At 42.5% G+C, this 22,978-nt stretch overlaps 1 protein-coding gene across 3 annotated transcripts in view; it reads left to right on the plus strand.

The window, feature by feature from the left end:
- Positions 1 to 13,685: 13,685 nt before the first annotated feature.
- FAR2 (fatty acyl-CoA reductase 2) overlaps positions 13,686 to 22,978 on the plus strand; it is a 155,436-nt gene continuing 146,143 nt past the window's right edge. Inside the window, exon 1 of one of the 3 annotated variants that reach the window (XM_064462055.1) lies at positions 13,686 to 13,819. The gene's annotated coding sequence lies outside the window, so the exon portion shown is untranslated. Of the gene's footprint in view, positions 13,820 to 14,233; positions 14,347 to 14,421; positions 14,490 to 22,978 lie in introns of those variants that run through there. The other 2 variants (XM_064462074.1, XM_064462047.1) reach the window with 2 other exon arrangements.

Genomic DNA, 22,978 nt, shown 5'->3' on the forward strand with positions numbered 1-22,978 from the left:
ATGTCTACTTGGTGCCTTGCTATGTTGCCCACTAACAACGACTTGTGTTACCTTAGTCAAGGTTTGATACATCTTGACTCAATGTGCCATCCCATCAACTTCTGTTACAGCAGAACGTTTTAGCACAATGTAGTCAAAATGGGGTCTTGAGTAACAAAGCTCATCACAAATCTGACCAGCATCACTTGAAGGTGAAGTGATGGTAGGATTTAGTAGACAATGGAATTGCCTGAGATGGAAGTGAACAGCATTTGCCTGTCTTGGTTTACTTGCTGTATGACTCAAAATGAGTTTTAAAGCCATTGAGCCTCATGCTTCAGTAAGCACTTATTCTTTACTCCTAATGGTGTATTGAATGCCCGCAGCATCAGGATCTCTTCCCCACCCACTCAACCCCAAATGCCTTCAACTTTGGAAGATAAGAGCTTAACCAGACTTTATGCAGCACTAGAAAAATTGCCATCAGGTGGATATCTGTTGAGGAATAACACCCCTTTCTGCAGGTATATTCCATTGTTTAACTAGTTCAAATACAAATTAATTTTTAATACCAACAGCTAGATCTTTCATAAATTCATGATACCTGATCATGCTGTATTAACTAAATACAGTATTATAGAAGAGCAGGAATCTATCACTGTATGCTATCAATGGTGTTCTCTAAAGGCAAAAAAATGATTTGTCAATAAGATACGAAACATTGCTAACCAGACTAAGAAAGAAAACATCCTGGGTAGCATGTGAGAGAGAAATATTGGTAACTGTAGGTATTATCCCACTGAACCAAGAAGGTCATGCCTGTGATGCAATGTGAAGGATTGAAATATTTTTTTATATATATATGTATATTTTCTCTCACTGTGTTGCTGTTGAGTGATAATTAAAAAGAAAAAACAAAACCATCCAGTCATCTCTGGCCAAATTACTACTGGTACTGGAGCATTCTGACCTTTGTCTCAGTTGCACAGTTGATTGGATGTGGTTTCTTCCTCTTGTTCTGGTCATCTTCTTTTGATTTTTACCAGTTCAAAAACAGGGCACTTTGAAAGAGAATAGCCATAATAGCTGAGAGGCCTATTGGATTCTGAAAAATTGAAAACTGAAAAACGCTTGATCTCAGTTGTATCTCTGGGAAATTATTTCTTCAGTCTTGCAAAATTAGTAATTTAAGGCTCATTTTTGTTAAACTACGGCTATCTAGGAAAGATTTCTTTACTGAAAGAGTGGTCAGGGATTGGAACAGGCTGCCCAGAGACATGGTGGAGTCACCATCCCTGGAGGTATTTAAAAGACATGTAGACATGGTGCTTAGGGACTTGGTTTAGGAGACATGGTGGTGTTGGGTTGATGGTTGGACTTAATGACCCTAGAGGTCTTTTCCAGCCTTAATGATTCTATGATTCTATCTTGGTTCAGCTACGTTTACTAGATATTCTACTGCAGTGAAAACAAGAATGAAGGCAGATCATCAGAGCAGTTTAAACTGCCTGAAAATTTGGCTCCGTAGGTTCAATCATTTGCTACTAAAGCATTTTATTCAGTTACATTCTTCAGGCAGCCCAGGGATTTGACTGTTGGGATGTGTAGAATGTGATTTAAGCTAGTAATTGCCATTGTCCCATTCAAGATTAGTTAAATGATGAGCAGTGTTGCTTCAGGGAGTGCTTGAAAACACAGACACACCCCTTTTCACAGATTTAGGTGAAATTTTTGTCAATAACAAAAGGATGGTGATCTACTCAAACATATTCCTTTCTCTGTTTCTTCTTACTGAAGAGTTAGATTGGGCAAATGCTGGGAATAGGCATCTCCAGATCCAAAGGAGCGACATAAATCTTCTTGAGAAGGCTACTTGAGAATCAAAGCCAAAAAACTGGAAGCTATTAAACCAAAACAGAAACTTTAATTTTTCAGTCCTTTATTGATCAAGTTTATCATCACTTTTGACCACAGGAAAGAACAAAAAATTTGTTTTTGCTGTAACACAACCATGCTGTAACCTTTGCCAACTGGTCGCTTTTATTTGAGCGTCTTTTCATATGTTCAGAGTCCCTGCAAGCAGGACTATACTTTTAGGTACACATCAATCACTTACTGGCTAATACTCATAGTAGATAGCTAGAACTAATGTGATACTAGGCTAGGCACTAGTATGCCTACCACTCCTGTGCAGGCAGTTCCTGAGTCTGCTGGCTGGGCAGATGAAAATCCAGTGGGAAACTGCTGGCCTGTTCCATTTATATTGGATCATCCTTATTTTTGCTGAGTTGCCTTCTGATTTTACCATGTTTTATCCTGAGGTCTGACACTTTTCTATGTTGCTATTTTTTCTCTTGAGTCACTATCCCTGTCTCAATTTCACTTTGCTCTTTATTTTCTCTTTTCTTATCTTGCATGGGATGCTCTTCTACAGCTCAACAACAAAAAAAAACAACCTTTTTGCAAAGTTAGCCAAGGTCATACAGCCTGTGCTTCTCAGAGGGGGGCTAATGGCCAGGGATATGTGAGGTCCTGTACCGTAGATCATGCAACAGTCATTTGTTCTGGACCTTTACAGGTGTTCTGGAGCCCAGTAATGAATAATATTTACCAGACAATTGGGTTTTAACCCTGCTCCTAGTGGTTTACTAGGAGTTTGTCACACTTTGAATCCTTTTGCTGAAATACTGAAACTCCCTACTCATGCCAGGACAGTTTATGGCAAGGATTACATCAGGAAGAAATGCCAGTAAGGAACAGAAAATATTTGAAGGAAGAGCCTGTGCTATCAAAGTGCACAAAGACAAAACATCTGCACATATAATAAATTAATACTACGAAATGAGACATAGAAATGAGAAGCAGGAAATCAGGTTAAAGAATATCTTAAATACTTTCTTTTTTGTATACAAAATTGTAGTAGAGCTTCATATTTCTGATATGGATCTGGACTTTTTTAATACTGGTTTGTATCTTTGTTAGCAGAAGTACTTCAAATGTGCAAGAGCAGTTAGCCCTTGCACTATGTTCCTACTGACTCACACCCTGGTAGTTCCACCAGACTCATATTTCTTGGCAAACTTCAAGCAAGACATCTGCTATATCTTCTCTTTTTGCAATTCACTTTAATTTTCTTTTGTGCTAGTCTCTTGTTTGCCCCTTGTTTTACAATGGCATTACAAATATTACAAATAACTTTGGGCTTTAAAACCATCTTGCATGGCCTGGTAAGCCTCTCAGATTTGATGCCAGTAAGCTTATTGGACTATAATCTACTTGTTTGTGCTGTTGCACCTTGTTATTGGCTTCCTTTATTTATTCTCTGGGATGTTCATATATCTAGCTTATCTAGACACCACTGCACTGAAGTGGGTGACAGCTCCATCACTGCCAAAGACTTCCATGTCTACATATGGCACTGCTGCACAGTTGTCTCCAGCTTCGTCACTGTTCTTCCAAATCTGGAACTACAGAGTGCACACATATCTCACTACAGGCTAGACTGCCTCGCCTTTGCTCTTTGTGGCGTTCTCATAGCTGGGCTTGGTCTTGCTTGCCAGTGTGTAGTGGCCTTCCACACTAAGCCCTTTTGTTACAGAATAATGCTTCATCCCCAAAGATGCAGACAGAATGATACAATATTCTGTAGTAATCGTATGAATAAACTGGGTTCGTGCTTTCTTTAGATTCTTTGCCAAGGTATCTGACTATATATATATATATATATATATATATATATATATATATAAAGAATTGAGTGCCTTCAGAAAATCTAGTGCATATCTCTGACTTCCTGCAAAATGCCACTAGGTGTCCTCTCATAGTAACTTTATTCATGTAATATATACCAAATTGTATTCAAGGATAGGAAAATCCAATAAAGTGAAAAAGCCTTGTAAATGCATGCCTTAGAACTGATTTTTGGATTGACTTCTGCAAAGCTTTTGAAGCTCAGTTTCATTTCTGAAACACAGGAAATACTGGGGTATTGTCAGCTCATATTTCTGTGAAGTACTAATCTGATTGCCAGATCACGCTTTTTTGGATAAAGATCAAAATAATTTGAGGAAATAATAAAAAATATGCTATAGCAGAAAACTGCTAATGTCTGTCTATCACCTGGAGATTTACAGATCAGCCAATCAGGAAATAACCAATTCCACCTTTGGAGCCCTATTAGAAATATATTAGTTGAAAGATTACAGTACAAACATTTTAAGGTCTATGGTTAAAAAAGCAGGACTAAGGCTTATGTGACAAGGAGACTATTTCTGGCTGTCATCAAGCACTTCATGGGAAGTGGCTTGACATTTGTGATGTAAGGCACTTCAGACATACACAGAGTATTACTTGTTTAGGCATAATTTGACCTGAAAACATGAGTTATTTCATTAATTCTTTGCAGCGCTACGATGTTTCACAGCTGATTATTGAGTATTCAGTGCTGATACTGAATTAGTAAAAAACAGCAGCTCATTTCAAATCATAGAATTGTTGAAACATCTACGTTTTAAGGCTTCAAGACAAGACCTTTAAGATCAAGTCCAACTGTTAACTTAACACTGCCAAGTCCACCACTAAACCACGTCCCTAAGCACCATGTCTACATGTCTTTTAAATACTTCCAGGGATGGTGACTCAGGCACTTCCCTGGACAGCCTGTTCCAATGCTTGACAACCCTTTCAGTGAACAAACTTTTCCTAATATCTGATCTAAACCTCCCTCGTGCAACCTGAGGCCATTTCCTCTTGTCCTATTGTTCGTTACCTGGGAGAACAGACTAACACCCACATCACTACAACCTCCTTTCAGGTAGTTGTAGAGACCAATAAGGTCTCCCCTCAGCCTCCTTTTCTCCAGGCTAAACAACTCCAGTTCCATCAGCTGCTCCTCATAAGACTTGTTCTGTTGACCCTTCACCAGCTGCATTACCCTTCTTTGGACACACTTCAGCACATCAATGTCTTTCTTGTAGTGAGGGGTGCAAAACCAAACACAGTATTTGAGGTACGGCCTCACCAGTGCAAGGGGGACAATCTAAGTATCAGGTCCTGCATTTGGGTCACAACAACCCCATGCAATGCTGTAGGCCTGGGGAAGAGTGCCTGGGAAGCTGCCCAGCAGAAAAGAACCTGGGGTTGTTGGCTGACCTCTGTCTGAATATGAGCCAGCAGTGTGCCCAGGTGGCCAAGAAGGCCGATAGTACTGATAGAACTGTTGTGACTAAAACTTGTTGCTTTGGGGGAGTCAAAAAGGCTTCAAGACAAGAAGTGCCTAAACAAATTTATGACGACAACATTTGACCTTAGAAGAAGCAGACATACAGAACCATAAAGATAAGGAACTGCAGAGCAAAACACTAAACCAGAACAGACCATCCCTCAAGGACAGTACATACGTAATCTCAGAACTGAGTTTGCGTGAAAGCAAAAGTTAACTAGAGGACACAGTGAGGAAGAATATATCCTTCATCCAGTGACCCCTGATGACCACCCCGAGACACCAACTGACATGCGCAAAGGGCATTTGTATATGATAATGAGTTATTGGGAAATAATGAATATGCATTTATTTTCCTCAGAAAACTAATGAATATGTATGTAGAGCTTGTATAAATTACGCAACTAACCCTGTGCGGGCATGCACATTAGGAGGAGTGATACCCTGTGTCTACAGCACTGCCATAAAGAATACCTGCTTAATAGTCATTCAGACTGATTTTGACTTTTCATGGCATCAGCACCCTGGCTTGTGTCAGGAACGATGTGGCCAGCAGGAATGCATCATGGCACATTAGCCTGACCTTCTCAGATTTCTGATTTTCTTTAGACCTTTTAGCCTTTGAACACCTGTGCACTGCAGTTCTTGTGCTAGTAAGATTCTTTTTAAAAATCAACATTTGTCTTTTATTTTTACTTGCACTCACAACTTGCCAACTTCTCTGTCTCCTCATGTATTTTGACCACATGAGGAAGTTGTAAGTGGGTTAGACTACTCTTACTTAAGAAATCTACCTGTCCAAAGTCTCTTGGCAGATTTCCATTGCATAGTTATGATTTTTCTTCATCATAAACAGCAGGTTTGAATGAAAATCAATCAGGCTGACAGGTGACAAGATCTGTTAATATCATCTTCTTATTTTTAAACATTAATTGTAGGCTTAATTTTTAAGTTTCTTCTCAGAGTCCCTAATTTTCACCTGTACCTTGCATGAAGGTTAATAAATTATTTGAATAAAGGTGAAATTGCAAAATGTGAATTCCTTGTATTAAGGGATAAAAAAGCAACTTTAATTAAACTAATTCCTTCTCTCCCCCAAAGAAAAAAAAAGGAAGAAAAAAAAGCTAAATATATATCAAAATGAATATATAGCAAAATTATTTTTTAAACTTGTTTGCAATATGTTGCGATTAATGTTCTGTCTGGAGTTTGACTCATTTATTAACTTTCAAATGTCTATTCCCCTTTAACCAGCATTTTAAGATTTGTCTAAAAGATGATTCAAAAAACACATCTTCCATTACATTTCAGTTTGGTTCACTCACTTGGTGTATATTATAGAATAATAGAATTATTTAGTTTGGAAAAGACTTTTGAGATCATTGAGTCCAACCATAAAGATGGGGTTGGGTATAGTGATGGGTATTAGGTAGATATAGGGATGTGTGTGTAAACTGTGAAGATTAGCTGACATATCCTGGCTCAGCATGGGTAAGAAAGAGGGGCTGTGCATGTGTGACTGCTGTCACATCAGCAGAACTGGCGCATAGCCACAACCCAGACAGTATTTGTGTGAGGACAAGTTGGCTGAAGCTCCCACAGCCTTGAAGTAGAACATGGTGGAAACTCTGGGCAAGCAACTCTTAGCGTGCTTACAGTCTCCCTCACGGAGTGCAGCAAAGCAGAAAGTCCTGAGTCAAGTTTTATCTGCTTCATTTTGCTTCACTTGTGCCATCATCCAGTAAAAGCTATCATGACTCTGACCTAACAAAAATGGTATTAACAGCACTGTAAAAACTGATGGGATGATAGTTTTGTGTAATGTGTGCGTTACACAACACATTGTGTAATGTGTTGTAGCTGTGAGTCTTACAAACGTTGCAGAAGATATACCCTTTCCAAATCCAGAGTAACAACTGTATTGGAGAAAAGATTAGAGGACAAGCTGACTTGCTAAGTCAGAAATATCAGAACTGCAGACTGGAAGCCATAGAGATAACAGGTGTTCATTTAACATTTGGTTGCTAAATAAGCATTATGTAAAAGAAATTTCAATCCAGTCCCGCAGATCAATGAGGCTGGGCAGCCGTAAGTAGGAGTGAGTGGCTGGTTAAAATTATTTTAATAAAGACATGATTTTCTGGAATCATCACACAGGGCTTAGAATAAATTTAATAGTTATTGGATCTGATTTTTTTTTTTATTCCCATAGACCTCCACCCACAGTTAGGATTTTCATGACAGCTAAACTATCTCTGTGCTGCTCGGCAGTCTGTTTTATACATGTGCTCTTGGACTAGGTGATCCTGTTAGCTGTGGTTCAGAATCTTCATCTGGATAAGGAGTATATAATCAAAATGCAAGTGAAAGCTAAGTGTAGAATTATATATTACCTAAAATCAGCTCCTCTCAGAAGTTCCTTTCCTGTATTGCAGTGGTAACAGGGCAACTTCAACACTGAAGCAGCATAAATAACATAGGTCAAGCTGCAACTTTTTAAAGCTATGGGTAGAAATTTCTGGGGTAATAACCAAGGTTAAATAATTTTGTATGCTTTCTGTTATATTTCTTTTCCCCTCCGTATGCTTAATGGAATACCTCACAAAGACTGACTCGCTCTCATTGGCAAGAATTCAGAGAAACAGCGATGTCTGGGAAGGAGACAAAGAAAGCTTATCTTTTAATAAAGTAAAAACAAAACAACATAAAAAATTTATGCTCAAGAGTAAGTTTTGAGAACCTGTAGCATGAGTTTCCCAGTGTATCAAAGTACTTGCAGTCCTCTTCAGAGGGAACTGCAGATATTTTGATTCCGTGCTGTTCTCATGCTGTTCATCCTTGTCCATCTTATCCTAAAGAAGCATGTAACACTTGTTTTCTATAAGTTCCCACAAGACTTCAGACAGATTATTACTGCATCTCAAGCTGCTGGTGGATGTGGAACAACCTTATCTGAGAAACTGACATACTCTCTTGCGGTTCTTTACTCTAGTCAGAAATGCAATCTCAAAATCAGGCAGTGCTACTACAGATGCTGTAGCTTTCTAAGCAAGTAATAAACTTTATGATAAATATCAATCATGACTAGAAAATTGTGTGTGAAATAAATTTGCAGGCATGGCCTTTTAAGCATTTGGTTAAAAAGATTCTCCACAGCCAGCTGGAAAAGCTCAGTTGTGAACCTAACAAGGCCATGCTGAACCACATGCACATGAGGGCCTGCACGTGTGCATTGTGCTTAGCATCTCCTGGATGCTCCTGCAGGAGATGGTCTTGCTTCAGTAACCATATGATTATGACAGCAGCACCAGTCTCTGTAAGCTGTGTTTTTATACAGCAAATATCTTGGCAGCTGCCTTTCTTCCTTCTCTCTATATTATGCCAGTAAAAAAGAATTGGCAGGGCTATTATCAATTAGCATTGGGAAAGGTTCTGGACTGAAAAGAGAATGGACTTCCCTCCACATGTGAAGACACTTCAGGAGCAGTGGATGGACCTGTCCCTACCTCTGAGTTATTCTCAATGTTCAGAAAATAATTCTGATGTGGGAGAGGAAGGTGGCATTAAAACTTACCTTGATGGAAGCACAAGGTAAAGGCTGACACAGAATTCTCTTAAAGGCTATTTTTGAAATGGTACTCATTGCATAAGTTTGATACTGTAAAATGAGTCTTTTTAACTAAAAGAGAGTCCACAAAATTAAGCATCAAATGCCCTTAGGAAAATAATTTCTTAAAACTGTTATGAATCACTTCTTGTGAACACCGACATATTCATTATGCTGATAAAGGTTACATTCTCAAGCAAGTATAAAATCAGAATACCTTTTTTTCCATTTGCTTGGAGAAAAAATGAAGGGTGTTTCACACAGGCTGTGAAATCTGAGAGTTGTGTGGCCTCTTTCTTGCCCAGAGGGTCATGCCATGAACACGGTGAGGTGCTAGAACAGTATGAGCTGTGCGTATTTAATGAACAGAAGTTTTACAATGTGATCTAATCCTTGCCTACCTGAATTTTCTCACATGCTTCTTGAGATGTTCTTTGACTAGATCTTGATCCTGGTTAAGTGAGCCTTTGCTAACAGTGCACCCCAGGAGAATGAAGAGATATTTTGTTTTGGGCTGCTGGATATTATGTGAACCGCAGATTTCCCCACCTACTTACCTAGCAGGCAGTGAACCTCTCTATAAGATAGTTGTTAAACCTGCAAAGCATGCAACATTTTAAGGTCTTTCCTGATGTGAGTAGTGTATGCTTAAGTGGCAACAGGATCTAATGCCTGATGGCATCATTTTACCTGTAAGCGTGATCTCAAGTGGGGAAACTAGAACCTATCTTTGCCCAGATAAAGCAAACCATTTTTCTGTCTGTGGGTCAAAAGCCAAAGTGGTTATTCACATGCCTGTGTTAAACCATGAATGCTGGTCAGCACTGCAGCTAAAGCCAGGAGTTGGAGAAGTCTCTGTCTGAACTGAGGACCTGCCTTCATACCCTCATGTAGCTGAACTTGGGAAGAAGAAAAGTAATTTACGTTTCTTGCCTTGATGATGTTCTTGTTAAAGTTGAGGCCTCTCTTCAGCTCTGGTTTCAGATAGGGGAAGCAGGTCAAACTCAGATGTAACAAATAGGATTCACATAGATATTAATGAGTAGGAATATAAATGTTAATACCTCCTTGGTTGGTGTAAAGGGCATCAGATCTTCATGACAAACTAAGGACAAGGTAAGACCCCAATTTCTACTGGTTTTGAGGTCCATGTCCATAACACCTAATTCAATCTGTGAAGTACTCATATCTGAGAGGATATACACTTTCCAGAATAGTCCAACTGGATTTTCTCAAGCTTTCAATAAAATAAAAGTATTTTTCTCTGTTGAAATGTGGCATGAAAAAGGCAAGCTTAAAGGAAGTTTTTGAGGAAGGTTGAGTGCAACTAAAAGCAGGGATAAAATAAATTTCAGCAGTCAGACAACTTTAGTAGTTTCCATTAGAAAAATTACAGTAATATTAAAATGGCTACTGAACCCTTACCCTTAGATTCCCTTAGATTTCTGATATGTTGATAGCCCTAAGGATCTGGATTTTTTTTTCCAGTTTATAGATCTTCGGGACTCTTGTACTGTTTCTTCAGACTAAGCTGCTTTGCTCATATTTAAAACAAACAAATAAAACCAACAAACCAACCAAAACCCCATATCTGTGCTTATTATTTCTGAGGTTGTTGAAAAGATTTTTGTGGCTAACAGCAATTCCATGTTTGGGATAGCAACTAACCTCAAAATAACCAATAAGATTTTTAAAGAGCTGGTCACAAATGCTCTATCCAACCTTTTAAGACTCTAGATGGGTACTAAACTGATTTTGAGTGTTCAACCAAGTGTGGGCAGCATACAGAGTTACAGTCAGTGATGTTTATTTTAACAGCAATGAAGTTCTTTAGTGCTTCATCTATTAAAAGACATCAGCGTCATAGAGTGGCTTTTAAACTAATCACTGTTGTGGGATTTTTTTCCTGGCAAAACTAAGATATAACACAGATAAACGGCAACTAGGCCAGTTCCTTGATATAAATTAATTTCTTAAGAAATTGTATGCAATTAATTTTCTTGTGTAAATGAGCAGATTAAGCACTTCACACTTGCATTTAGATGAAACTATACCCCTGCTAGGATAGGAGTCTTTCTCTAATGGCCTGTGAATGACTTGAGGTTTGTTGTTAGGTATTTAAATTATTACTCTGTTTAAGTGCTTCCCTGGTTTTGTGCTCCTAAGGCTTTGTTGACATTCTCTTGAGGTCTCTATTTTTTGAATGATGTAAAGGTGTGTAAAACAAGCTTGAGGAAAAAATTTGTTTTGTTTTGTTTCGTTTTTTTTCAAGGAGACAGTAGGCACTCTTAAACCTGCAAAAAAAGGTACACTTCATTTTGAACCCATAGGCTATTGAAACAAAACTTTTCATACCTAAACCATACTCCTGAATTTAGCACATGAAGGGGGAAAGAACCACAAGTCCTCACCAGGTGATGTTTGTTCTTTGGCCTGTGTTGAAATGAGACACTGGGTAAGACTGTGTCAACAGGTTACAGTAAGGCATCATTGTGTCTGGTACAGATCTGCAATTGCAACAGAAAGAGTATTGACTGGCCTTAAAGGAATTAAGCCACTCAACCTTCCCTGATTTCTGTGAGGTTCCTTAGTTCAGCATCCATAAAAGATGAGGAGTTTTCTACCGAGGCTACTCTGTCCCAAAGATACTCAGCTATGTGTTTCAAACATTCAGCTCTTTCATCCTCATCTTTTGCCCCTCAGTAATCCATTAGGCATGGAGTTGGGGCACATTGTCAAAGGAAGTGAGGGAAGTGCTGTTCCGATTCTTCCAATACCCGCTTCATGGACCCTCGTCAGGCAACTTCCCTTAAGCAGTTTTGCATCAAATTGTTTAATGGTAGTTTGATGTACAATTCAACTGTCCTACTTTTACGTCTTCCTTATAGTGCTTTGGATAGATGTTCAGGTGTATGCAACCTCTAGCAAAATCGGTTTCAAACTCATGTCTCATCCTTGTGGTATGCCCTGAAGTCCCAGGCTTGCAAGGGCTGGGCTTCTCCAGCTCAGTCACTGCAATTAATGATGGAATTAAGAGGGTTACTCAAGAAAAAACAATGAAGGCTAATCGCTCCTATTTTTCTCTGAGGGCAGAGTACCCTGGAGAGTTTACATTTTTTACTCCTTTTAAGTGTTTGTGATGTACTACTTTAACTAGCTAAAAGGCAGTTTTTTCAGCCAAACCTCTAGATCTCCCCCAGCACTTGACAGATTTGAGTTCTGCATTACTACCTTCAGTTCATCGGTTCAAGGGGTAGCCTTCTCCGGTTGGCACTGTTGTAATGATTCTTTCCTGTTTCTTCATCTCCTTAACCAAATTATCCCCTCAGCTTTTTTTCTAGAGATTTCTGGGAAGCTGTCACGAACTGTCTCTGACACACTACCTGTTTAATGTCCTACTTGGCTCTGAGCTGGGAACTGTTCTTCAGGCCTGCCTGCTTTTTCAAAACTTCACAAACGAATTTCTACAGGTTCATAGATTTGAACGCACTTTCTCTCCCATGCAATGTCTCTTGAAAGAGTTTCTTCAAGAACTGATGGTTATCAAGCTCTCTATTCAGCATCCTGAAAGATAATGCTAGCAATAATTGTCTCTCATTCTGTTCTTCCCAGAAACTTTCCTTCTGGTTTTATTTCAGACTACAAGATCATGGTCTTCAAACAAAGCCACCCCTGATTGCCTATTCTACTAATTCACATCTCTGTGGACTTGTTCCCCATCTTGGTGCCCTGTTGAGTGCTCCAACCCATTGAGATGGCATCTACTCATTTGTGAAGGCAGTAGCCTTTCTTCCATCTATACAAATGATGAAGCCAACATACTCGACATCCCGCCCCTTTGTATGGGGTGAATTCCCTGAACAGCTCGATCTGACCCCACACATATATCCCTACTCCAAGTCTGTAGGTGTAGTGTGGAGAGCAGTTCACATAGATCTTGTGCCCTGGGCAATTTGGACTTTTATGGTCCACAATGGTCTTAGAGCCCTGTGCCCAGGTGTCACATCAAGAGTTAGTGGGACGTGCCATGTAAGGACACTAGCCAGAACGAGGTGAAAATTGTGAAGGCTTTGGAGACCCCACATAATCTTAGGCTTTAACTGCTAGTGCCCAGGTGTGCTAACAGACATGCGCAGGGAGCTCTTGTGGAAATAGCAGGCATGTGTAGCCTTTAAGCTTCTCGGGAAAGGAGCTAGAGGCTGGAGAACTGCAACTGTGGTTGTAGTACCTAATGCCTTTGGGTGGGCGGTTCTGCTGACAGCTCTGATACTGATTCAGTCGTAAGTGAGCATCTCACCCAACCTCTCTGGGGCTGGGTTTTTTTCAGTACTAACAAACTGAAGACAGATAAACACCACCTTGTAAAATTAGTTAATGTTTGTACATACAGTAGGTGTAATAAGAGGATACAAAAGCACCACACCTTGCTGATTCTCATGTTGGGTTGAAAAGATCTAAGGGTGTATCTGCTATACCCGAAGTGAGAAAATCAATATTCTTGGCTGAGTAGGTATGCTGCGTGTCTCATTTTTCCCCTAATGCTCGTAAGACAAATTGTGTCATTAGCTCAATATGCGGATTTTCTGTTTTGGCGTACAACATTCTTCCTGACCATTTTAAGCACAGAGGTAAATTCTGCTTTAAGCTGAAGAGAGAAGGAGGTGTAATAACCTTGGAGGACACCCGAGGGACCACCTGCCCTGCCCCTTCGTCACGGATTTAGAAAGCTTTCGGTTCCCCCCCTTCCCTGGCTGCTTCCTCTCGCCTCCCGGATGCCTGCAGGGGCTGCAGCACAGCCCTCCCTCCCGCAAAGCCCGGCTGCCCGCTCACGCCTAGCGCTGCCGCTCTCCGTGGCAGGCGGAGGCGGGGGGAGGACGAGGGCAGGGAAGGGGCTCGGGGAGGCGCTGAGGAGCCGCCGCAGCCGCCGCCGATCGCCCCCTGCGCGTCGCCCCGCTTCAGCGCCCCGGGGAGCCCGGAGGCGGCCGCGCCGGCAGAGGAGCCCCGCCACGCCGGTAAGCAGGGGAGCCCTCCCGGAGGGAGCCTTTTCTCGCCTGCTCTTCTGGCTTCCTCCGAGGGCTGCTGCGGCGTGCCCGGGTACCCTGCGGCACGGCTAACGGGGGCAGCGGCGGAGGCAGGCTGCGCAGGGAGCGGGCAGCGAAACGTGGCTTTGCCTCTGTGCCGCTGGGCGATGCCGGCGGCGGCGGGGAACCGGGGACGAAGGAGCGGCCCGAGGCGGGGGGCGCGGGGCCGGGTCCTGCCGGGGATGGCCCCTCTCCCCCACCCGCGGCAGAGCCACGCCGCTTGCCGTTCGGCCGGAGCTCGGCCGCACGGAAGCAGGGCCGGGCGAGGCGGGGGAGAGGAGCGGAGCCGAGCGCGGGCGGCCTGAGCTGGTCCGCATGCCCGGGCGGGCAGCCGCCTTCCTCCCCGGGTACGCGCGGCCGCTCGGTGCGAGAGGCGGCTGAGGGGAAGGCAGCGCCGCGGCGCCGCTCCTCCCTCCCCCGGCCGGATATATAGTATCAGACACAGAGGGGGAGGAGAGGTTTGTAATTTTTTTTTCTTTCTTTCTTTCTTTCTTTTTTTTTTTTTTTTTCCGCCTCCTTTTCTTTACCGGGAGTTGTGTACAAGGGAAGGTGGGGGCAGCGGTTTGGAAACAGGAATTGGTCGGAAAAGCGGTAATTGGAGGTAATACCCCTCTGGGGGACATTGGGGGGAAGCGAAAAAGAAGAAAAATGGGGGTGGGGGAGAGGAGGAGGCGGCGGCGGCGACGCTGTGGAGAGATGATGCCCGGGAGGCGGCCGGGGGCCGGGCCGGCTGCAGCGGCTGCCGCGGTGGCGGGAGGCTCCGCCGGGGCCGGGCCCGGCCGTGCCGGGCAGGTACCGCGGCCCCGGGGCTAGCCCCGTCCCGGGGCGGCGGGGAGCGGGGCCGTGCCGGGACCCCGGAGCTGGGCGGTGCCGCGGGGGAGCGGCCGCCCCAGCCCCGCCGGCGCTTCGGCTTCTCCTTGGGAAAGTTCAAGCCGGAGTGCGACCCTGTGAATGAGGAGTGCGGTGAGCGGCTCCCGCTCTGTCTCACAGCAGGGTCTGCTCCGGGTAGGGCTAATCTTCAGTGCGATGCTATTAAAAAATTAGGAAGATCTAATATAATTTTGAGGGAGGCTTCCCTTTTTTGTTTTCCCTGCTATTAGGTCCATGTATGCTTCTTTTTTTTTTTCTTAAAGGCTGTGCTACTAGCAGCAGATTAGAGTTTCAGTCGTATGAGGAGGGTTTCTTATTCTGAGCCTTGGTGCTGTTCTCTGTCTCTTGATTGGGATATTACAGGATGTCCCTGCTGCCCACCCACCCACATGGCACCACAAAGATTTAACCCAAATTTTGTTACAGGACCCTGTGAGGTTGTCCGTGGTTTTCTAGAAACTAGAGGCACGTGACCTTGTCTTGTCTTATAGTCCTTTACAGTAATGTTGTTACTCGGAACAATTTGCTTTTATGTGTTTGCCACAGAGCCTTTTAAGGGCATAACTAGAGAGATGAATAACTAAGGGCAGACCATTATCTTGCAGTGGGAAGCAGTAAAACTAAATGGGAGTTGCTTCAACCAGAAATATCGCACTATAAATTCAGTCAAAAGACTAGTTTGCATCTTCGTTTAGACTGAGATTTTGCCGTCTGTGAAGGTCATTATTAGGCTAGAAGAATGTACTCCAAAATCCATATCTGCTCTAATCCTGCTTCCCTTGTATTTCTATTAAAGTAAGTGTGAAACTGAACTATTAGGCGATCCCAAAGGTCTAATAAAATGTGTGGCCCTTCAGAAGCTTTTAATACCAAAGCTCACGTTGCTTTGGCACATTACTTTAGAGTGTAACTTTCTGCATGTGCTGGCATTCTGGGAACCTTCATCTCCATTTGATAAGACACTGATGGCAGTTCAGACATCCGCTACTGGAGTTTGTTTTAATTTGCATCTACTGTATCAAAAGCATCATCGTTTCCTGTTTACCTGTAATGTTCTTGAATGGGAAAGTGCAAGTTCTGTTCACTACTCTGTAATGTACTCCTCTTTAGAGTAACTACATGGTTTAACTGTTACACTGATAGCTGCTTTAGAGAAGTTGTAAAATCCATGTTGTAATATAGTGATTTAATCTCCAGATCTGCTGTGTCTCCAGACAAACTATAGTCTTAGAAACAAGTTTTTAAAACATTTCCTCTGTGTTTTGGGGTGTTTGTCTAAGTTAAAGTCACCATAAACTTCAATACATAGGTGATGAGGATAGAAAATTTGGTGGGGGGAGGAGATGCACTCGCTCAAAGGTATCTGAATTAAACATGAAGTAATAGCAGATTTAGGCCAGCCTTTTACTATATTTAGAGGATGTTTGAAAGTGCATCTGACTCTGTAACAAAGCTGCAAATTCCTCAGTTCTACCAATTTGGGTTTCAATTCTAATCCCTATTAAGGCTTGTTTAGATTAGTGGTGGGGAAATGCAGTTTTAAAACATCTTGAAGACCATGTAAGAGAAGTCTGAGTAAATAAAACTCCTAGCATGCCAGTGGGGCAAAAAAAAGAAGAATCTAGAGGTAAACTGCCAGAAAAGTAGTAGAGGATGGCCTGTTAACAGAGGCACAAAGTTTGCGGCTCTGTGATGGAGGCAGCTTTGACTGATAAACTTCCCATGCTTTCCCCAAAGTCAGCTCAGATCTGAGAGACCTAGATCTCAGGGGGGTGGATGGATGGGTGGGGGAGGTTGCGGAGGTGTGGGGGTGCTGGCATGGATAACATGGGTAATGACAGGGCAGAAGGATTGTGGTAGGCAACATGGGTAATGTGACCAAAGGCACAGAGACTGCCATTGGGTCTGCATGGTACAGTAGAGGAGCACCAAAGAGTGGCCAATCTCTTCATAAATCTCTTGGATACTGCTGATTTCAAGTCCTGTAGCAATGTAGACCCTTGCTCCAAGGGGGCAGTCTGCAACATTAGACTATTGCATTGTAAAAAAGGTCTAATTTTTTTCCTTATATTCCACACAGGAAGCTCCCCTAATTCTGATCAATTTGCCATTTTTTTTCCCCAATGACAGGTAATTTTGATCTATACAAGGACAGATCATGTAAATGAAGGCATAGGGAAGGAGAAAAAAAAAATACGTTTTGAAATGGGAAAGAGGGGAGAGACTTCTCTTTTTTTGGTGATACCACAGATCTGAGTAGTTCATCGAAGCTGAAGGGCAGTGGAGAGTAACTCCATGGGGTTGGGGAAGCTTTACTGATGAGTGATCAGCTCATCTGGGGACTGTTGCTTGTGTTGTTATATTGTTTGCTTTTGCTGTGTTTGTAGGAAAATGTTGGAGATAATTGCTGCGGGGGCTAATGTTAGCATTGCTCTGTAGCTGCATTATTATCCCATTATTACTATTAAAAATTATAGCATTCTTATTCCCTAAGGGTCCTGGCTCCACAAAGGAGGCTTAAGAAATGAAAGTTTGAATATTGCAATGCTGTCCAATGATATTAACATTATCTAAGTTATTAACGGTAAGCCATGGAAAGAGTTAAGCATCTCCAGATGTACCCAGAAATAAGTATAATGTGAAGCACATTCACTTCCCTTGCACAACAAGCTATTGCACAAAGGCAGTCCTTGTCTGGGAGGTGTTCACCTGTATTAAGGTGATGCTGTGCTAGGGCTAACCAAAACTTGCCTTTCTGCAAGGCAAAGGCAGTAGTTCAGTGGTCATTTTAATTTGCCATAAATGTGGGCTCCTGCCAAAGGGTCACCTGCCAGCCTCACCTCTGGCTATGCATTCCTGATCACTTGCTTGTGCTGGTACCATCACTTGCGGCCAAAAGCAAATCTGCTCTTGTTGTTGCTGTTGGCCTGGTTTTCAGCTGGATGAGTTCCAGTGTCTGACTCAATGCATGACTAAAATGCACCAAGGAGTCAGCATAGATGTGCACTTGGGGGAAGAGCAGGCTGGTCCTCATTTTGCTTGGTAGGAGTCCCATTTGGACCAGATTAAAAAGAAGATGGACCTGTAGCCTAATGAGCTCATTAAGTGCAGTGTTAACACTATTGCATGGCGTCCAGATTGGTTTTGGCTTATACCTGTTCAATTTGGAGAGTGAGGAGGAGTACCTCTCTGTCTCTGTGTAGGCATACTCTTCAAGGACCTGATGAACCAAGTGAAAGAGGAAACTTGAAGGACAAAAAGTTGTTTCAAATACCTGTATTCTTGGAGGTGGGGCCTTACTCTGGCAAGCTAAAAAATTACCTCCCTCTGCTCAGGATATAGAGCTCTGAATTCAGGTTTTGGGGTGATCAGTTCTGCCATTAACCTGATTTATACCATCGCCACTTCTGTTGCTTCTAAGTCTGCTTATCCTGTATTTAAATTGCAGACTACTTCAGCTACAATTACCCATTTTACTCTGTGTTTGCACATGGCCTGTGCTGATAAAGCCCAGGTTTGTGGCGTGATAGCAGCCTGAACATGAGCCAGCAGTGTGCCCAGGTGGCCAAGAAGGCCAACAGCATCCTGCCTTGTATCAGGAATAGTGTGGCCAACAGGAATAGGGAAATGATTGTGCCCCTGTACTTGGCACTGGCGATGCTGCACCTTGAGCACTCGAGCACTACTGTGTTCAGTTTGGGCCCCTCACTACAAGAAAGACATTGATGTGCTGGAGTGTGTCCAAAGAAGAGCAATGAAGCTGGTGAAGGGTCTAGAGAGCAAGTCTTATGAGGAGCAACTGATGGAACTGGAGTTGTTTAGCTTGGAGAAAAGGAGGCTGAGGGGAGACCTTATTGGTCTCTACAGCTACCTGAAAGGAGGTTGTAGCAAGGTGTGTGTCGGTCTCTTCTCCCAGGTAACGAACAATAGGACAAGAGGAAATGGCCTCAAGTTGCATGAGGGGGGCTTTAGATTGGCTAGTAGGAAAAATTTCTTCACTGAAAGTGTTGTCAAGCATTGGAACAGGCTGTCCAGGGAAGTGGTTGAGTCGCCATCCCTGGAGGTATTTAAAAGACACGTAGACGTGGTGCTTAGGGACATAGTTTAGTGGTGGACTTGGCAGTGTTAGGTTAATGGTTGGACTTGATGATCTTAAAGACCTTTTTCTCAGCACGGGATGGTCAGAGCGATAGGGAGCAGTCATGGGGGGGGGGGGGGGGGCGGGGGCACTTCCTTAGTCTGCTGTCTCTGTTGAGCTCTCCTGGGCTTCTGTAAATCAGTCCCTGTAGTCTGCTGTATAGTGCCACCATGGGTCAGCATGCACTTTTAGCATCTCAGCCCTTTTTATACGCAGCCATGTCTGGCAAAACTTCACTTTCATTTGTTATCTCAGTAAAGAGTGTACTACAGTGGACGCTGTGTCTTTTATTTTTTCCTGTTCAATTTTTGAATGGTAAGCCTACAACTTGTAGGTTTTTAACATCATCTGAGGTAGACATTTTGACTGGGTTTGGGGTTGGTTTTTTTTTTTAAAGCCTTCTTTCAGGCTTTCTTTAGAAAATGTAGTTGTATGGGTGATATACAGTGTTAAAATTACAGCTAATTAGGTCTTTAGACAGTGAAATAGTCAATAGCAGGAATTGTGTGTAGGCATATAATGTTCTTGATAATTGTTGGAAACTGGAAATCCCCTCTCCCTCAAATCTCTGGCGGCATTCATTTTTGTTAAAGCATGAGGCATATTGAAGGTTTGGCAAAAATACCTGTTATTGTGACTATAATTGTGTTTAGATCTAAGCTTATATTAGCTGTCTTTTGCAAGAGTTGCTTTCTCTGTACGTGTACCTATGCTTAGGCAGTTTCAAGTGACTGGAAATTGCTTAGGGCTCCATTCTTCCACCCATACTCACAGAAAAAGATACCTTGTGCCACAAAAATACACTATCGTGTTTAACTCCAATGTTTTCTCCTTGCTGAAAGTAATTGTGGAGCAGCTGGGCCTGTAAGAGATGCATATTATAGGTTTTCCTCATACGTCATTTCATTTTTAACCCATTATGCCAGTGTCCATCACCTATAGCTGCTTTGAGAAGCAGTAAGTTGTCCTGTGGGGTTAACAGAATACACACAAAACCTATTGACTGGTTCATGCATGCAAGAATGGCAGGACTGGTCACAAACCTGGATGCTTACAATTTAATTTCTAAAGCTGCTTTCAGCCTTGCCTTACGCAAGCCCAGATCCACGTTTTATTGTGCCCAAAGGTGAGAGGCAATTTTACCATGGGCTGTTCTCTGGAAACAAATACAAGTCTTTGATTCCAGGTTTGAATGGCTTGTGTCCACCTTTACAGCAAACTCGATTTGCACAACAGTTTCTGCAATCCCATATGAAATCGGGGCCAGATGGATTGACAACTCCCTTTTTTGTTTTATCTTCCTGAAAGCAATCATAAACCCTGTTGGTTGAAGGAAAGAAAGGTTCCCTGATCTCCTGTAAAGAATGTCGATTTATATTGCGGTAGATGGTTCAGGAGGGCCTTTTCTTATTCAGGCAATACTGAATGTAAATACATTGTAGTGTCACAACTGTCTCTAGAACATTTCTTCAGAAACTACCTTGATACTGTGAGTGAAATTATGAAAATGTAAATCGAATGCAATTTTGTAGACAAAGTTATAGATGAACAATAAGGGAAAGGTTATTACAAAGCTATACACTTACACCGTGTAAAGAAATGGAAAACAAGAGTAAGTGTTATGTTGACATTGAGTCAGTCAGACTTGGTTCTGAGGAAGATCTGAAAAGCAGAGGTGCTTTGTAGAACCAGCCCTTTTCAGGAGCGTAATTCCTACAATACACCTTAGTAAATCCTAAGAGATAGATTCTTAATTTATTCACAAGATGTGTAGGTATGGACACAGCACAGCAGTCTTTGAAGTGGTTCTCTGAGGTGGGTGTACTGTGGAGTTAACACTGGGCTACACAGATGGGTTTGATAGTAGCCAGAGGTGGTATCATTTAATGATTAATTGGTGGCATATGAAATTGCCTGAGTCGTCTTTATAGGTGTACTGTGATATCTCAAGAGTGCTACAACTGACTTTAACTAGTGGTGTGCTACAGCTGGTGAAGCTTGCAGAAAATGACAGCCTGAAGCTAGCACTGTTTTCTCATTAGTCTTTCCCCCCTAAGCACAAGTAACAATAACTTGGGGAAGGTTGTAGCTGTAGCAGCCAGCACTGTTTTGGCAAAACACACAATGCTCATTTGGAAAGATACTTTTCTGTTACTGCTCTCATTGACATATGAAATCATTTTTTTGCCTGCTCTCTCTGGTATGAGTTTTTAGGTGAATAATTGTGCTTCTCTGAGCTTTACTCTCCATTGCAGTATCACTCTATCACTAATGTCACTATGTTATTCACCACTAGTAAAAGTTTGTTTGATTGTGCAGGGTTGAAGAATCTGAGATGTCTCCTTCAGAAACAAGAGCTAGTGCTTTCAGCAGAGGTTTGCCTGGCTTCAGTGCTGGAGTGTTCAGTGGTGCTCCCTCTTAGATATCCTCCTCTGGTGTGGTCAGAAGTAGCACGTTCAGAAGCAACTCCCAGAAGCGGAGTGGTCGTGATCTGTGGCGAATAGCTGCAGTGCTAGACTGCCAAAACCAGGAGCTCTGCCGGTTCTGCTCCTGGTCAGGACCAGCAAACACAGAGGTGGTTTTGTGGCTCCTGTCAGATGATCACCTGTCTGTTAGCCTGTATCAATGGCTTGTGATGGGCTGGGCTTCTGCAGCGAGGCAGAAGCAGTTTGGAAGTGGGATGAAGAACGTGAGGGGGTGAGCTTTGCCAGTCCTCTCCTGGCTCTGGGGCAGCCAGTGATGTCAGCTGCTGCTGGCTTTCTCGAGTGAGGTGAGGGAAGGAGAGGCAGGGAACTGCTTTCTCTGCCAGTATCCTGTGGAGCCACTAGGACAGTGGAGCCAGTGACTGCTGCAAATCTTTTCAAAACCATCTGTTTTACCACCTGTCATTGCTTATTCACAAACACAAAGTCTTATTGGGCATTAGTATTAAAAATCTTTCTCCTGAAGTACAAAAATAAAGAAGTTTCTTCAGAAATTCCTCCATTATATGCCCATAGCTTAAGTAGGGACTATAGAAATGCTCTGTCATGAGGGAGAGGAGGGGAAAAAGAGAGAGAAAAGGACTTGCCTGCCCAACATAAAATACTTTCTGAAAATGTACATGCTTACAGTACTGTCAATGGGACTTATTTCAGACCAGCTGATAACAAAAATGGATGGCATGATTCTGTTCAGACCTAATTCTAAGGACAACTTTGAGGGTGAAATTTTGTTACAGAAGAAGCCCTTAGCAAAAATTGTATTGCATGCACTGACATCAGCTTATTCATTGCTTCTTGCTGTAAGTCAAGGGGAAAATCACAGTCCAGGGCTGCTTCTAGATTATATTTGGCTATTGAATTGAATGTCATTGCTGTAAAGCACCCAACTCTTTTGTTCGACAAAAATTTTATGAAGGGACTGAGACTGTTGGTTCCCAGGCCATTAATAAGACACCCAAACTCTCATGTATTCACATTTCTAAACTGAATGTGACAGGGTTATACCCTCAGTTAACCCTTGCTTCATATAACTGCAACCTCACTGCTTTACTGCTTTCTGATCCTGCAGAGTGCAAAGAACCAATTTGCTTGTTTTTCTGACAAAAGATCTGTTTATGCAAACTTGGAGCTCTGATAGCCATGGAGCCATACCATTGCATGCAGTAAATTCCACCTTTTTCCTGTGACTGCAGCTGGAACTTTTCAGCCTAGCTCTTTACGTGCCCTATGATCCTTTCTCCAGTAACGTACATTATTGCTTTGATGTTGTTCTGCTTGTACTTCCCTATGGAGCCCTTCAGTTTGCTGTCTGCAGGAAGAAATGAGATCCCAGATCAAGGCGTTACAGGCATTGAATGACGCTGTCTTCTACCGGTGACCTCCTTCAAGCCCCCATTGCTGCTATCTTTATTAGATATTTGAGAGCAAAGTGACTAAGCTAATATACTCCTAGTATGGAACAAAATGTCAGTGATACCCTCTGCACTTTTTTCTTTTTGTGCCTTTGTTTGCATCTGAAATAAACTTGATGAGACTGTTGCAGAGAGGAGAGTGCAAGGAGTGCAGAGGTACGAGGGTGTTTATGCCATGCTCTGTTGT

The sequence above is a fragment of the Phalacrocorax carbo genome, chromosome 1 (genome assembly GCF_963921805.1).
Source record: "Phalacrocorax carbo chromosome 1, bPhaCar2.1, whole genome shotgun sequence".
Lineage (NCBI taxonomy): Eukaryota > Metazoa > Chordata > Aves > Suliformes > Phalacrocoracidae > Phalacrocorax > Phalacrocorax carbo.